Source organism: Tamandua tetradactyla, chromosome 17 (genome assembly GCF_023851605.1).
Source record: "Tamandua tetradactyla isolate mTamTet1 chromosome 17, mTamTet1.pri, whole genome shotgun sequence".
Lineage (NCBI taxonomy): Eukaryota > Metazoa > Chordata > Mammalia > Pilosa > Myrmecophagidae > Tamandua > Tamandua tetradactyla.
The window spans coordinates 38,869,542-38,887,968 of record NC_135343.1 but is presented as its reverse complement, the minus strand read 5'-3'; positions in this window follow the sequence as shown (position 1 = coordinate 38,887,968).

Here is an 18,427-nt window from a genome sequence, read left to right as displayed (position 1 = left end):
CTGACATACTGCTGGTGGGAATGCAAAATGGTAAAGCCACTCTGGAAAACTATTTGGGTAGGCCCAAACTGAGGGTGAGCCTTAATCCAATATGGCTGAAGTTCTTATAAGCAAAGGGAATTAGACACAAGGATGTCACAGGGAGCAGAAAGATGCTGGAAGTCAACAGAAACAAGAAGAGAAAGGAGAAGTTACTGCCATGTGCATTGCCATGTAACAAAAAAGCCAAGAAACCCCAAAGACTGCTGGCCATCCAGAAGATACCAATCCCAGGAAGAAGCAAGCCTTTGAGTCTCTGAAACCATGAGCCAATACATTCCTATAATTAAGCCAACCCATTATATATTGTGTGTTTTCACAGCTAGGAAACTAAAACAATCTAATAATAAAACAACTCTATTTGCATAAACATCTAAAAGAATAAAATAACTAGGAAGAAATTTAACCACGTATGTGAAAGACTTACACTAAAAACTACAAAACATTGCTGAAAGAAATATAAGAAGACCCATAATTAGAAAGGCATCCTGTGTTCACAGATTGGAAGAGTTAATATTGCTAAGATAGCAATGCTTCCCATAGGCAGTTACAGATTCAACACAATCCCTATCAAAATTCCAAAAGCATTTTTTTTCAAAAATGAAAAAGCCAATCATTAAATTCATGTGAAATGGCAAGGACTCCAAATAGTTGAAACAATCTTGGAAAAGAAGAACAAATTTGGAAAAATCACACTTTCAAAATTCCAAAGCTACAATGATAAAAACAGTGTGTTAGTGGCCTAAGAATAAACATATAGACAAATGGAATGGAATCGACAATTCAAAAATAAACTCACACATCTATGACTATTTGATTTTCAACAAGGGTGCCAAGTCCACTCAATGGGGAAAGAATATTCTCTTCAATAAATAGTGCTGAGGAAACTGGATATCCACAAACAAAAGAATAAAATTGGACGCCTACCTCACACCAAATAAAAAATTAATGTAAAATGGATCAATGATCTAACTCTAAGAGCTAAAATAATAAAATTCATAAAAGAAAACAACAGAAAATCACTAGGACCGAAAAGTAGATAAATTGGATTTCATTATAATTAAACACTATTGTGCATCAAAGGACATCATCAAGAAAGTGAAAAGACATCTTACCCAATGGGAGAAACTATTTGGAAATCGCATATCTGATAAGGGTTTAATATTAGGATATATTAATATTTAATATTAGGAAATATTAGGATATATTTTAAAAATTCCTACAACTCAACAAAAAGACTACCCAATTAAAATGTGGGCAAAGGACTTGAATAGTTCTTTATGTTGAACAGACATTTCTCCATAGAAGATATACAAATGGCCAATAAACACGTGAAAAGATATTCAATATCATTATCCAATAGGGATATGCAAATCAGAACCACAATGAGGTACCACCTCACACCCACTAAGATGGCTATTATTTTAAAAATGGAAAATAACAAATGTCGGCAAGGATGTAAAGAAATAGGAATCTTCGTACACTATTGGTGGGAATGTTCAATGGTACAGCCATTGTGGAAATCATCACCATGCATACAGTAAAAAATGATGCTGATTTCACTTAAGAACTTCTTTGATGAAGCATTAAAAAGTATTCATACACATTTCTTTAACATCCTATTAGGAAAATTAGAAATATACCTAATGTACTTCTACACACCAAAGTAAGGTAATTGCCTCAAGGAAAAACATCAGTGGGATTACTGGAGTCACCAGGTAAACTAACTACTTTTTTCATGGAACATAGTTTTTACTTAAAAGGACACCTGAGAGATCATTGTTATTCTAACCTAGATATTTAACAGATATTTTCTCAAAAGTAAATGAAGTATGTCATTTTAAGAAAAACAACTGACTGTATTTCTGCCAATGATAAAATCGAAGTTTCCAAGCAAAATTACAATTTTGAAAATACATGTCCACCATTATGAGTTTTTTGTAAGAATTTTTCTGAGGAAATTAGTGGTGACATTAACAAATGTGATTTTTATATTGCATAAAGAATTGTATCAATGTTTGGAAGCTCTTCATTATTCAGTGAACAAATATTTTCCAGATGACTTCTGAGTGATGCTACTAACTCATTCACAGGTAAAATATTATTTCAATGTATGAGATAAACAAATGTATTATTTGTAATGGAGTAGAAATTACATTGACATAATTTCTAATTCCACACAGCAGCTAAACTTTAAGAGTTTTTCACTTGTTGAATTTTGGTATAGTTTCAAAGAAGAATGTCCACAAATATCCTAAAAGCTATTAAAATATTACCTTTTCCAACTAAATATCTGTGAAGTTAGACTCTCTTCACATATTTCAACCAAAACAATGTATTACAATAGACTGAATTTAGAAGCAGATGTGAGATTTTCAAAAATGCAAAAAATGCCACTCTTTTTAAGAAGTTTTTGTTTGGGAAAGAATAGTTGTTCTTTTTTTGTCAAAAATATGTTTATGTTAACATGCAATTGGTTTATTCCTATTTTTAATTTCTCAGCTGGAATTTCTAAAATGGTAAATATCCAAAGATATAACTCATATGAACAAAAGAATTTTGGAGTCCTCAATAATTTTTTAAACTGTAAAAAGGTTGCCGAGACCAAAAAGTTTGAGAATTACTGCTCTAAAGAATTCCTTTAGTACCAGAGATAAATGGTCATTCAGAAAGATGCTGCAGATGGAGTTTCAGGAAACAAGTCAGGGTATATCAATCAGAATAGGCTAGGTAATACTGAATTTAAAAACATCCCAAACTTCTCAGCGTCTCGAAACTAGAAAAGCGTAGTTCCTGCTCATGCTACTTATCTATCATAGGTTGGCTGAGATCTCTTATCCACATCATTCTCAGCCAGGGATGCAGGCTGATGGAGCATGTACCATTTAAAAGCATCACAGATCTAGTCACCGCCAGAGAGTCTCTTTTGTTGCTCAGATGTGGCCTCTCTCTCTCTCTCTCTCTCTCAAACCACATGGCAAGCAAACTGCCCTCACCCCCTCCTCATGGGACATGACTCCCAGGGATATCAACCTCCCTGGCAACATGGGACAGAAATCCTAGAATAAGCTGGAACTCGGCATCAAGGGATTAAGAAAACCTTCTTGAACAAAAGGGGACAAAGTGAAATGAGACAAAATAAAGTGTCTGTGGCCTAGAGACTTCAAACAGAGTCAAGAGGTTGTCCTGGAGGTTGTTCTTAAGCTTTCTACAGATAATCCCTTTTTAGTTTAAGGTGTATTATGAGTGGCTAGAGGGAAGTACCTGAAACTGTAGAGTTGTGTTCCAATAGCCATGTTTCTTGAAGATGACTGTGTAAGGTTATAACTTTTGCAATGTGACTGTGTGGTTGTGAAAACCTTGTGTCTGCTGTTCCTTTTATCTAGGTATGGACAGATGAGGAAAAAATATGGATGAGAAATAAACAAATAATGGAACAAAGGTTAAAATAAATTGAGTAGATTGAAATACTAACGGTCAATGAGAGTGAAGGGTAAGGGGTATGGCATGTATGAGTTTTTTCTTTTTTATTTCTTTTCCTGGAGAGATACAAATGTTTAAAAAGATGATCATGGTGATGAATACACAATTATGTGATGATATTGTGAACCACTGATTGTAACCATGTCAAGAATGTATTCCAAGAATGTTGTATTTTTTTTGTTCATATTAAAAAAAAAAAAAAAAAACTTGCCTGGAAAAAAAAATCACAGATCACTGTGGCAAGTGGTATGGAATATGAAGAATCAAGCACTGGTTCTAAAATATTACTGACTGTAAGTGAAACATCACTTCTGCTCACATTAATTTAGCCAAATCAAATCACATGGCTATGCCCTCTCAAGTGGTATTTCCAGAAGGAGGAAAACAGAATGGGTAAACACACCTAACCACAGGAGCTAAGCACAAAGTTTTGTAATCCAACCAATGATTTATTTTTTCTCATGTATTATGTGACACAGGAAACCATTATACATTGTATCATATATTTTTTCATCTTTTCTACTTTATCCTTCACTTCCATAAGCTCTGTGATTTGTTTTTTCAGTTTTTCTATTTCTTCTTTTTGTTCAGCCCATGTCTTCTTCATGTCCTCCCTCAATTTATCGATTTCGTTTTTGAAGAGGTTTTCCATTTCTGTTCGTATATTCAGCATTAGTTGTCTCAGCTCCTGTATCTCATTTGAACTATTGGTTTGTTCCTTTGGCTGGGCCATATTTTCAATTTTCTGCGCGTGATCCGTTATCTTCTGCTGGCATCTGGACATTTAATCAGATTTCCCTGGGTGTTGGACCCAACAGGTTGAAAGATTTTTCTGTGAAATCTCTAGGTTCTGTTTTTCTTATCCTGCCCAGTAGGTGGCGCTCGTGGCACACGTTTGTCTGTGGGTCCCACCAGTAAAAGGTGCTGTGGGTCCTTTAACTTTGGAAAACTCTCGCCGTGGCGGGGGGTTCGCCAGCCGAAGCGGCTTGGAAGAGTGCCAGCCGGCCCGGGGGTCCGAACGCGGGGAGGGTCACCGGCCGCCGCAGCCCGTGAGAGCGCCCGTCCGAATTTCCTAGTCGGCCCGGGGCGCCAAGCGTGGCGGGAGGGCACCAGCCGCCGCAGCCCAGGAGAGTGCACTGTTCCCAGCCGGACCGGAGAGTCACGGGTTTGGAAGGGACCCACCCGGTCACCGTTCTCCGCAGTCTGGGGATTTCCGATCCAATTCTCTCAGTTGGTCCGGGGGGCCGTGCATGGTGGGGGCGCCAGCTGCCGCGCCTTGAGGGGACCGCCTGCCCAATTCTGCCAGCTGGCCCAGGAAGGAGGAAGGGAGGGACTCCGGCCACTTGCCGTCCCGCCCGGGGAACCCCGCGCCCCTCGGCGATCTCACCGGAGCGGGTTCTCTCAGCCAGTCAGCCGTTCCAGGATGGGGTACGCTGTCTTTTTTATCTCTGTCATGGCTCTGGGAGCTGTTCTGTATCGTTTCTACTTCCCTAGTAGCTGTTCTGGAGGAGGAACTAAGATCTGCACGTCTTACTAAGCCGCCATCTTCTCCGGAAGTCTGTATCATATATTTTTATGGGGAAAAAAACTGTTTTCTTTTTCTTCACCAAATATCTTAAATCTAACTTAACTTTTAAAATAATTATTGTGATAATATATATAATATAAAATTTGCCATTTTAATCATCTCTAAGCATACTATTTGGTGGCATCAATTGTAGTTACAATGCTATGTTACCATCACTACCATCCATAACCAAAATGTTTTTCATCACCCCAAACAGAAACTCTGTACCCGTTAAGCAATAACTCCCCATTTCCCTCTCCCTCCAGCTCCTTAATCTGCTTTCTGTCTCTATGAATTTACTTATTTTAGTTATTTCTTATAAATGGAGTTATACATTATCTGTCCTTTTGTGTCTTCTTATATCAGTTAGATCACTCAGATCTTAAAAATTTCAAGGATTCTCCACATTGTAGAGAATTAGGTTCAGGTGTCTACTTTGCCAGGTCATGATGCCCCATTGTTCTGTGTCTGTGGACTTAAATCATCATATGTGAAATTCTGGTGGTAGCTTGCCGACAATCCATCTCTCCCTCCATCACATGGCCATCCGCCTCTTTCTGTCTCCTCCTGTAGCTTGTATGTCCATATCCAGATTTTCTCGGCCTATAAGGACTTCAGTGATGCAGGATTAAGACCCACTCTGATTCCGTTTGGCCTGACCCTAATAGGAGCCTCGAAGGTCCCAGGTACAAACGAGTTCACACCCACAAGTCTGGGGGCTAGGACTTTGTGGTAGAAATGATTCAATCTACTGCAGAAGGTATAAAATTTTGGGAAGGTGAGGGTATTTTCAAGAGAGTTTCTTTAGAGAAACGGTCCTAAGTCTCTGCATTCTGAGGTGGGAGGAGTTGGAATCTCAAGAAGGATGCCCTATCCTTGCCTCAAGGCTAGTGAGACTGCTTCTATGGGAATGCCAGAAAGCTTAATCTCTCCCCTACACTATGGAGGACACAGTGGAACTGATGTCTGACACCTGCTTAAGAAACATAAAGGGCAAGAGATAGATTGGTTTTTCTCGGCAAGATGAAGGGTTGGTATTGGCCTGCACCAAGAGTTTATGAGAGCAAAGGATATGCTTCCATGACAGGTGTGGATTACACAGGAGAAAAAGTTTCTGGGACTCATCAGATTTTGTCCAACAGGACCTCTTAGAGGAGCAAAAAGGCCTCCTCAGAGAGGAGCTGCAGGATCATCAGGTTTCTAGGGATTGCAAGAATAAGAGAATAGTCAGACTAGAGAAGGATCTGGGTACATCAAGAACCTGCATGCAGGAAACCCTTCATAAGAGGGAGACTCTCCAAAGAACACACCTATGTGCTCTCTGCAAGACTGTCCACTTTTAGTACCTGCCAGGTCCAGCTTACCACTTCTATTTCTCTATCTTCTCTCCTATCTGCAAATGGTCGTAAAGTGCAGTTAACTAGAGGAGTAGGAGGTGAGTGACAAAGAGAGGGAAAACTGCCCATACCCTTTGTTTCCCAGTCACAAGTTTCCCATCTGCAACAAGCCCTAGATGCAAAAGCATAGAAAAGTCTTCCCGCTGAATGAAAGATTAACTATTACATGGGATTTGACATTCTCATTTCTGAATCAAGACAGTATATTGTGACAAAGTGACCATGGGAATTTTATTACCTGAAGGTGACCTGAAAAGTAATAGGATTGCCCACATCTTCCACCGGGGAAAGATGGTGAATAACTACTATAAAACAACAGTGAGAGACAAAAACAGTTACTTTGTGAAGGAGGCTTCACACAAGTCAGTCATGGGCAGTGAATATGCTGCATTGATGATAGTGCTTTTCTCCTCTAGAAAGTCAACTCGGTCAGGACAGAAACTTCTGGGGTCTCATCAGCTTTTTATCCCTAGAAGAGTAGACACTCAACAGATGTGTACCCAATAAGTGAATGGATGAATAAATGAGCAGCATGTGTCTGCTTAAAGGAGGTAAGATGGGATAGATAAATATACGTTCTTTGTCTTGAAAAAGTTGTTCTTCCAGGATGTAATTAAAGGGAAAAAAGTATTTCATATACTGATATTGCCAGAGCCCTGAGGAAAACATAAGCAGAAGCTTGTTTTGAGTGGCTGCATCCTTCTTTCCTGCCTCATCTTCCCCTCCAGTCAAGTTGTAGGGGATTCTGAGTCAATTTGAGGAAGGGTTTAGAGAAAGAGGGCTGCAAGCAGGATGCTTCAGGCAGCCTCTTCTTTGTATGGATGTACAAATAGACAATCACATTGGAACAAGCTGCTAAATTGGCAAAGAAAATATTTCTCTGGAAAACAAACAAAGCCTTGAAGTTTATAAACATCTCCATTATTGTCATGGTACCTTGTGGAGCCATCTCCATTCCAACTGCACATCAACCCACAAACAGTTCAAGGTGGCAGAATATATTTAAGCTCATTATCTAGAAAGAAAAGGCAATAGCTTCAAAGACAATTTCCTTTCAGAAGGAGGAGAGCTATTGCTGTCTTAAACCACATACAGAAGGCTCATTTAGACCCACAATACCATAGTAGAGTTCTGGGCAGGAACCTGGTCTGAGAAATCATCTGTCCATTCCTTTCTTCAAACATAACTTCTGAAAAACAGAACACATGCAGATCCTTGGGAGTAGCAAAAACATGCCATCCACTGTTCCCTTGCCTGAAATTCCTTCCTCCCACTTCCCCTCCAGCCTAGAGCTCCCTCTGATAGCCTCTGTGGCAGTTGGGACCTCAGGAAATCAGAGTAGACAAGACTTTAAGAGTAATTGGTAAACTCACTTCAGGAAAGTGATGGCAGGAAGTATTTCTAGAGCAAGTATTTGGTATAAACATTTATAACATTAGTCCTAATTGTTCCCTTTTGACAATTACATCAGAAGGACACAGATGCTAACTATAGCTTGGTCAGTGAAGAACAATTTAGCATTTGAGAATCATGGCTTGAATTTGCCTAGAAATTCAAAATAAACTTTTTGCCTTCTCAACCACTCTGGTGGTAAGTGACGCCCTCGCCAAGGATGAGTGTGTGAAGCGATGCACAAGAACATGTTCATATGTTGTTTTGTTTTTAATTATCCATTGGGGGATTTTTTTTTTTGTCTCCAAATATTTTAAATAGCTACTTAGCAAAGGAAAAAATATTTCCATCCCTTCTCTTCCTCCCATCATACACCCCAGAGTCTCTTAGCTCCTTGGGATCAAGAAGACGCCCTTTTCATATTTCTTCTCCTCTTATCTCCTCCCAGACTAGCACAGCACACTATTTACTAAATACCTACTATGTGCTAGACAATAGGCACTCAACCCATATTTGTTAACTACTTGGGAATTATCTGCAAAATTTTGAAGAAAAGTGCAGTGACTCAAACTCATGACATGAGAGAGGTTCTTTTACCAGAAAGCTGAAGGCTGGCTTCCCCAGTGCTGGTTTCAGCTTCAGGCACCACTACAAATGGTTACATCCCAAAGATCTCCTCCACATGATCCAATATCCTGGCTTTCCTAACATGCTCGTACTGAGGTTAGAATCAGTGGTCAGAGAGAGGTAAACATGGGCATGGAAAGAGAAAGGAGACACTGGTAAAGATGAGTGATTGCAAACCCCCAGGGTAGACAGACAGATGACTGGATTCAGGATAAGCAGGTGGGGTGATCATCTTGAAAATGCACCTGTTGCATCTCCTACTGCAAAGAGCTTAATTACTGATGGCCCCAGCTCTGAATCCACTGCTGTGCTTACCAAGGCCATTCTTCCTATGGGCTGCTCCCAGCCAGCAGCTGAGCACAGCTGGGGTCCTGATGCTGGCCCATTCCTGCAATGCACAGCACTCCTCTTACAAGAGACTCTGCTCCAGAACTCCTCAACAGCCTTGCTGAAACAGCCTTAGAACTGCACCATAGTTTAGGTCATTTTCTTCACAACATTCCTTCCTTCCTTGTCTTCTCCACAGGAGTCAGACCTGCATTGCAGTCTGACAGCTCACCTGACCTCCTCCAGCTCCCTCCCCATTTTTCCTCACAGGCAGTTCCCACAGTAAATATCTTGCATGTCTTATCCTATCTTCACGTCTGCTTCTCAGATGATCTGAACTGATACAAATGGAGAATGAAAAAAACAAACAACAAAAAAAACCTGCACGCAAGTTTGTAAATCCATCACAGACTACAGAATGTTGGAAAATCCTCTCCAAATGAAATTCTCACAAAAAAACATCCTGAATTTTCAATCCAGGATGAGAAATTCTCAATTTTTCCAGAATCTATCTAACCTCTCTCATTGATTATAACATTGCCTCCAATTTACAGATAGGAATATCGAGCCTTGGGAGGTTAAATAACTTGGTCAAAGATCATACGGATAGCAAGTGATGGAATCCAGGCTCTTGACTCAAAGTTCCAGCACTCTTTCAACTACACATCTGTGAAACTAAAATAAATCATTAGTACTATGTAAATGGTACATGACATCTGCATCAGTCAAGGTTCTCTACAGAAACAAAACCAACAGGATATATATATTGTGTGCGTTTGTAAATATAATATATGTTATATATAAATATATGTGCATGTAGCATGTATATATAAAGATATATTTATGGAATTGGCTCACATGATTGTTGGATTGGCTAGTCCAAGATGTGTAGGCAGGCTGGAAGGCTGGAAGTTTCATTAAGAGTAATGTTGTAGTCTTAAGTCTGAAATCTACAGAGGAGGCCAGCAGGCTGGAAACTCAGAGAGAAGTAGATGGTGTGGTCTTAAGGTACAATTTTTTATTATACCTAAACTCTCAATTCTTTGCTCTATTTTTTTCTTTTATTAAGGAAGTTGTGGGTTTATAGAACAATCATGCATAAAATACAGGGTCCCCATATACCGCCCGCCATCAACATGCTGCACTGATGTGGAACATTTGTTACAATTGATGATGGCATGTTTTTATAATTGTACTTTTAATTAAAGTCCATAATTTAACTTAGGGTTCACTGTGCAGTGCAGTTCTATGGATTTTAAAAAATTTTTGTTCCATTACCACATGTACAATATACAATCTACATTTCTCCTTTTAATCATATTCATATATGTATATACATTTCAGTGCTGTTGTTGCATTCACAATTTTCTTTGCTATAAAGGTCTTCAACTGATTGGATGAGGCCCACCCACATTATCAAGGACAATCTTGTTTACTTAAAGTCAACACATTATAGATGCTAATCCCCTCTACAAAATATCACCACAGCAACATTTAGACCACTGTTTGACCAAACAAATGGACACCATAACCAAGCCAAGTTGACACATAAAGTTAACCAACACACCATCCAATATAAGGTATTATCAACCATTGTTATCATCATCACTCTTGTTGTCATCATCATTGATTACCATTTCTCCCTGATGATATTTGCTGCAAAGTGAAAGTTGGGGCAAATCTGTCATACTGAATGTGACAGGCAGAATAATAGCCACACACACACACACACACACACACACACACACACAGATGTCCAGGTACTACTCTTGGAACCTGTGAATAATGCATCTTACATGGTAGAAGGGACTCTGACAATGAGATTAAGTTAAAGATTTGAAATGGGGAGAGTACCCAGATTATCCAATGGGCCTAATGTAATTACAAGTGGAACCTTATAAGAGGGGACAGAAGGGGCAGAGTCAATAGGAATATGATGACAGAAGCAAAGGTCAGAGAATCAGAGAAGCTTTGCAAGTTGCTGCTTTCTGGTTTTGAAGATGAAAGAGAGCCATGAGTCAAGGTATAAAGGTAGACACTAGAAGCTGGAAAAAGCAACAAAAATTATTCTTCCCTAGAGCCATCAGAAGGAATGCAGTCCTCCTGACACCTGCTGCAGTCCTGCTGACATCTCCATCTGACCTCCAGAACTGTAAGAGAATAAATTTGTGTTGTTTTAAGCCACAGAGTTTGTGGTAAATTATTAGAGCACTAATAGGTAACTACTACACCAAACCTACACTCTAGACCTCATCACTCTATTACTTATCAAAAAAAATATGCACACACATGCACATTCCCACAGATTATACATCTTGTCATTGCCACAAACCCCAGCTCTGACTCTAGACTCTACCTGGACTTTGAAATTCATAGTTCTAGCAATCTCCACCCCACCCCCTTTACCCGGGGCTGCCCAAGATACCCTTGAGACCCCCTTCCAGTCTCCAGTTTCTGTGACTTTTATTCACTAGCCAGTGGATCGATGTTCCTTATTAAGCAAGTAAATTATAGATTATAATTATATGTAAAATATGTACCAAAACTTCCTTTTTCCTAAAACTAGTAATAAAGGAAAAAAATTTAAACCCAGACTTCCCTAAGCCAGGCCTAGGAGTAGCTATGCCACAGAAGGGTCTTTTAGGCAAGATGTAAAGGAATTACATCAAGACGTGGAAATGGTACAACTCTTTTAAAAATAAATACGCAAATAAATGTGGACTTTCTCCAAGGAAGTTTTCAATAAAAGTGGACCACTAATAGTAACTTTCGGAGGCGGCTATTTGGAGACCAAAATTTTACAAAACATTCCTGGCCTCTTTTGGAGCCACATACCCTGACTTTGGAAAACTTCAAGACTTTAGGCATATCAGGACTTATGTCTGGTGGCGTCCCTCAGACCTGATGAAGTGGGCAGAGGTATCAATAAAGGATACAGTAATTGTCCCTGAAAAGTATACATATAATAGAGACTAAAGGACAGAATTAAAATCTCAAGTGCATTTCCTACACCTAATTCAAAGGCCACAGTAACAACATAGTAACTAATATACAGGATCACAAAAGTTAATAACAAAGATTCTCTGAATCAATCAGCTTCATGGAAGTGTCCACTGCCCTATTTCTACTGCCTGAGTCCCAGTGATCTCTGAGGGATCGGTGCTGATAATTGTTAGGAAAAGGAGAAATTAGCTTCATGATAGGCCTGGAAATTTCTAGCCTGGGATCAGAACAAATAATTCTCCCCTGAACAGGAAGCACGGAATCTATTGCAGTGCACAGGTAAACAAATGAACAGATACACTACCTGAGTAAAGGATGCTGTAGTACTACAATGATGTAGTACTTCATTGGAGAATCAACATTTAAACTGCTCATGCTGATAACCCTAAATTGACAATCAACTTTAAATGAAAGCTATGGAGACCTGAAAAAGAGAACTATGCAAACAGTGTCTATACAGGTCAGTGTTGGTTTTATGGATTTCAATAATTCTTTTTATGTAGCCAAAGAAAAATAAAAATGTTTATGAAAGCTCTAGAAGGGAAACTATTGGATAAGTATATTTAGAAAAAGCATATTTGCCTCTATTTAGAGCATTATAGACGTCTGATATTGTCTTTTAAAAAATTAAAGCTCCAGTAGGCGTAATATCAAAGACAAAAACCATGAAGAATAAAATTGATAAATATGACCATATACATATTTTTAAATTCTATAAGTCAAAAATATTTTAAGCAAGAATGACACTAGAGCTAAATAAATGAATTCAGCATTATTGTGGGGTACAAGATCCTCAGACAAAAATCAGTTGTGTTCCTATACACCAGCAATGAACAATATGAAAAGGAAATTAAGAAAATAATTCCATTTACAATAGCATCCAAAATAATAAAGTACCTGGGAAGAAATTTAACCAAGGTTGTGAAAGACTTATACACTGAAAACTACACAAAACACTGCTGAAAAAAAATTTAAAATACCCAAATGCTTTGAGAGATTTCCCATGTTCATGAATTGGGAAGACTTAATATTGTTACACCGCCAAAACTACCCAAGGTGAGTTAAAGATTCAACACAACCCCTATCATAGTTGCAGTAGTGATTTTTACAAAACTGAAAAAGCCAATCATCAAATTCATATGGAGTGGCAAGGGACCCCAAACATCCAAAAAAATCTTGAAAAAGAAGAACAAAGCTAAAGGATTCACATGTCCCAATTTCAAAACTTATTACTACAAATTTCAAAACTAAATGTCAACACATGAGGGCATGGGGGAGGGGTATAGATTCTATGTGTAAGAAAAAGAAATATCTTCCTTTAGATTATGGTGGCAAAGGCATGTCCATTTACTTAGGTTAGATTGTATGATGTGTGAATGAAACTATTTAAAAATGAACAGAGAGAAATAAGTGCTAGAGAAAAATGCGGAGAAAGACATGTACCTATTCACTGTCAGTAGGGAAACTGAGAGGTGCAGCCCCTGGGAGGGCAGTGTGGTGGTTCCACAGGAGTCTAAGGGTGGGGTTGCCACATGATCCTGAAAGCCCATTGCTCACTATATACCTGGAGGAAGTGAGTGTGGGGACACGAATGGAATTTGCACACTGGTGTCTATGGAAGCAGTGTTTTCAATCCACAATGGATGGAGGTGTCCTAAGGGTACAACTGAGGAACAGAAGGGAGAACTATGGTGTATACATACAATGGACTACTGAGTGGCTGTAAGAAGGAATGAAGTTGTGAGGCATGCAACTAGGTGAATGAACTTTAAGAAGAGTATGTTGAATAAAATGTCAGAAACAAAAATATTACAAATATTATCATACCTCACTCATGTGAATTAAATAAAACATACAAACTCAGTGAATTGAAATCGAGAGCATAGGTTATCAGGTTAGAATTATTGTAAAGTTTCTAGATTGTAAGCTCTTACAGCATTCACATATATTTAGGAGTTGTAACTGATATTTCAAAATTCTGAGATACTGAGCTATTTGCATATAGCCTGGTCATTCCCTGAAACACCAATCCTGCTCAAACTTTTCAAAAAAATTGAGGAAAAAGGAACTCTATCTAACTCACTTTATGAAGCTTACATCATTTTAATACCAAAACCAGGTAAAGACGCTATAAGAAAGGAAAACTACAGGCCAATCTCCCTAATGAACATAAATGCAAAATTTCCCAACAAAATATTAGCAAATTGAATCCAACAACACATTAAAAGAATTATACACCACGACCAGGTGGAGTTTATGCCAGGAATTCAAGGATGGTTCAACACAAAAAAATCAATTAATGTAATACAGCACATTAACAAATTGAAAGGGGAAAATCACATGGTCATCTCAATTGATGCTGAAAAAGCATTTGACAAAATTCAACATCCTTACAAGTGCTGGAGAGGGTATGGAGAAATAGGAACACTCATTCACTGCTGGTGTTGATGTAAAATGATGCAACCACTGTGGAAGACAGTTTGGCAGTTCCTCGGGAAGCTAAATGTAGAATTACCATATGTCCTGACAATCCCTTTACTATGTATATACCCAGAAGAATGGAAAGGAAGGACTCAGACACATATTTGCACACTGATGTTCACAGTGGCATTATTTACAACTGCTAAAAGATGGAAGCAACCCAAGTGTCTATCAACCAATGAATGGATAGACAAAATTTGGTATATATGTATAATGTAATATTATTGAATATTAAAAAGGATGAAGTTCTGGTTCATGCAGCAACATGGATGAACTTTGAAGACATTATATTGAGTGAAATAAACTTGATGTCAAAGGACAAATATTGTACAATCTCACTGATATGACGTAATTAGAATAAGCAAGGTGATAGAACCAAAATCTAGAATACAGGTTAGCAGATGATGGGATGGGGATAGGGAATGGGAAGTTAAGACTTAAAATATACTGTAGACTTAAAATGTTCCTATTTGGAACAATGGAAATGTTTTGGTGATGATGATAGCAAAACATCGAGAGCAAAATTAACATTACTGAAATACCTCTCTGAATGTGGTTAAATTGAGAAATGTTATATGTATGTATAACAATAAAAATAAAAAATCCTTGGAGCTGAAAAAAAAAATTCAAAATCCTTTTCTGATAAAAATACTCCAAAAGATAGGAATCAAAGGTAACTACCTCAATATAATAAAGGGAATATATGAAAAAATGATAGCCAGCATTATACTCAATGGAGAGAGACTGAAAGCTTTTCCCTTAAGATCAGGAATGAGACAAGGATGCCCACTGTAACCACTATTATTCAACATTGTGCTAGAAGTTCTAACTAGAGCAATCAGGCAAGACAAAGAAATAAAAGGCATCCAAATTGGAAAGGAAGAGGTAAAACTTTTATTGTTTGCAGATGACATGATACTATACTTGGAAGATCCTGAGAAATCTACAGCAAAGTTACTTGAGCTAATAAGCAAATTCAGGAAGGTGGAGGGATATAAAATTATGAGCAAAAATCAGTAACATTTCTACACACAAGCAATGACCTAACTGAGGAGTCAGTTAAGGAAAAAATTCCATTCAAAATAGCAACTATTTTGAATCAAACTTAGAAATGAACAACTAGGGATGTAAAGGACTTGTACACAGAAAACTATATAACATTGCTAAAAGAAACCAAAGGAGATCTAAATAGGTGGAAAGACAGTCCCTGTTCATGGATAGGAAGGCTAAATATAGTTTAAGACACCAATTCTACCCAAATTATCTACAGATTCCGCACAGTACCAATCAAAATTCCAACAACCTACTTTGAAGACTTGGAAAAGGTAATTACCAAATTCATCAGAAAGGGAAAGAGACCCCCTATAGCTAAAAGCATCCTAAAAAAGAAGAACGAAGTGGGAGGATTAACACTCCATGACTTTAAAACCACAGTGTCAAAACAGCATGGTACCGGCACAAAGACAGAAGAACCATTGACCAATGGAATTGAATCAAGAGTGCAGAAATAGACGACCAAATCTATGGTCAGCTGATTTTTGACAAGGCCCCAAAATCCACTGAACTGGGACAAAATAGTCTTTTCAATAATTGGGCATGGAAGAACTGGATATAAATATCCAAAAGAATGAAAGAGGACCCTTATCTTACGCTTTACACAAAAATTAACTCAAAGTGGATCAAAAACCTAAATATAAGAACTAGCACCGTAAAGTTTCTAGAAGAAAATGTAGGGAAACAACTTCAAGTACTAGTAATAGAAGGTAGCTTCCTAAAGTTTACACCCAAAGCACAAGCAATAAAAGAAAAAATAGATAAATGGGAACTCCTCAAAATCAAATGCTTCTGCACCTCAAAAGACTTTGTCAAAAAGGTGAAGAGGCAACCAACTCAATGGGAGAAAATATTTGTAAATCACATATCAGACAAAGTTTTGATATCCTGTACAAAGAAATCATACAACTCAACCACAAAAGAACAAATAACCCAATTATAAAATGGGCTAAAGATATGAAGAGGCATTTTTCTGAAGAGCAAATACAGATGGCTCAAAAGCACATGAAGAGATGCTCATTATCATTGGCTAAAAGGGAAATGCAGATCAAGACTAAAATGAGATACCACCTCACACCTATAAGTATGGCTGCTACTAACAAACAGGAAACTATAAATGTTGGAAAGGATGTGAAGAAACTGGGACATTCATGCACTGCTGGTGGGAATGTATAATGGTGCAACCACTATGAAAGACTGTTTGGCGGTACCTTAGGAAACTAAATATCAAACTGCCCTATGACCCAGCAATAGCACCACTTGGTATATACTCAGAAGAGCTGAAAGCAATGACACAAACAGACAGTGCACACCAATGTTCATAGCAGCATTATTTACAATCACCAAAAGATGGAAACAAACCAAATGCCCATCAACAGACAAGTGGATCAACAAAATGTGGTATATACATATGATGGAATATTAGGCAGCAGTAAGACAAAATGATGTCCTGGAGCACATGACAAGATGGATGAGCCTTGAGGACATAATGCTGAGTGAAATAAGCCAGACAGAAAAGGATAGATACGGTATGGCTCTACTTTTATGACCATTATAAAGGTATAATGAGAGGTTTATAATACAGAATATAAGGGACTTAGAGATACATAGAAGCTAGAGATGAGTGAATGGTTAGCTAATGAGGTTGAACTCCAATATAAGGGAATAGATAGAAGTGAAGGTAGTTCTCTAGTGGGTCTGTAAGTAATATCACCAAATTGAAGATGAACAAGATTGAAAGGGGTTGTAGAGACCTACATGTTCCACTGATTAACGCTGGAAAGATAAATTAGTTCTTGCAAGAATTATTTCAAAGATATGATTCGTGTACAAGAGTGTTTAAGTCCAGGGTACAAGGGGGAAACTGCTATTGCATGCTATGGGCTGTGTTCAAAAGGAAAACATCAGCACTATCACAGCAACAACAGAGGTAAATATTAGAGGGAGGGACAAGAGTTAAGAGGAGGTTTAGGTTTCCTATTTGGCAAGAGTGTGTTTTTTGGTTTTCTTTCTCTTGGGAACATGAAATTATCTAAAATTGAGAATGTTGATGGACTATGAACTTCGGGCACTATACATGATGCCTGATGAAAGCAGATGGCTGAAGAACTCACTGACTGAGAAGCAGATTGGTGGACGATGGTATATACTTTTGAATGAAGATTGTGCTGCTACAAAAAAGGAACAAAGTCATGAGGCATGCAACGATGTGAATGAACATGTGGGACATTTGGTAAGGCAAAATAAGCCAGAAACAAAAGAACAACATTGATATGGTCTCCTTTAGAAAATGCTTATAAGAAAACAGGGGCCTAGCTTGTAAGCTATTATAGCAGACACATAAATATATATAACCTGATATTTAGAGATAAAAATGAAGACAATCAGGTTGGGGCTAAAGTAATTCAGAACACAGGTGTAAAGAAGACAGTGTCTATATTTTAGAACTATACATATTCTTTGAGGTCAAAGCAACAAAGGTTTATTGGTCTGGAACTGAAATTTTCTGTAGCACATAATCTGACTCAACTTATTGTATAGCTCATTTGAACAACTGAAACACAAGGAGCCTAGAATAAAAGAGAGGTCCTTTAATCCTGTATAGATTAATGTTAATGCCTGGAAACATCATAGAGTATATTAAGCAGACAATCAAAAAATACTGGCAAATTCCCTTGAGAGATGGGAGAAAGAATATGGAACTATTAAACCTTACCATCAGGGAATATCCTGATACTGTGTCAAACTTTAGGGACACCCAAATCAATAGGCCATGTCCTTGATCCTGAGGCTCACTCTTGTGAAGCTTATGTAGGTAGCAGAGAAGCTTAGGCTACCTATAGGCATGCCTAAGAATTACTTCTGGAGGACCTCTTTTGTTGCTCAGATGTGGCCTCACTCTCTCTAAGCTCAACTCTGCAAGTGAAATCATTGCTCTCCTCTCTATGTGGGACATGACATCCAGTGGTGAAAGTCTCCTCAGCGATGTGAGAGATGATTCCCAGGGATGAATCTGGCCTGGGCACTGTGAGAGCAATTATTCCATCCTGATCAAAAG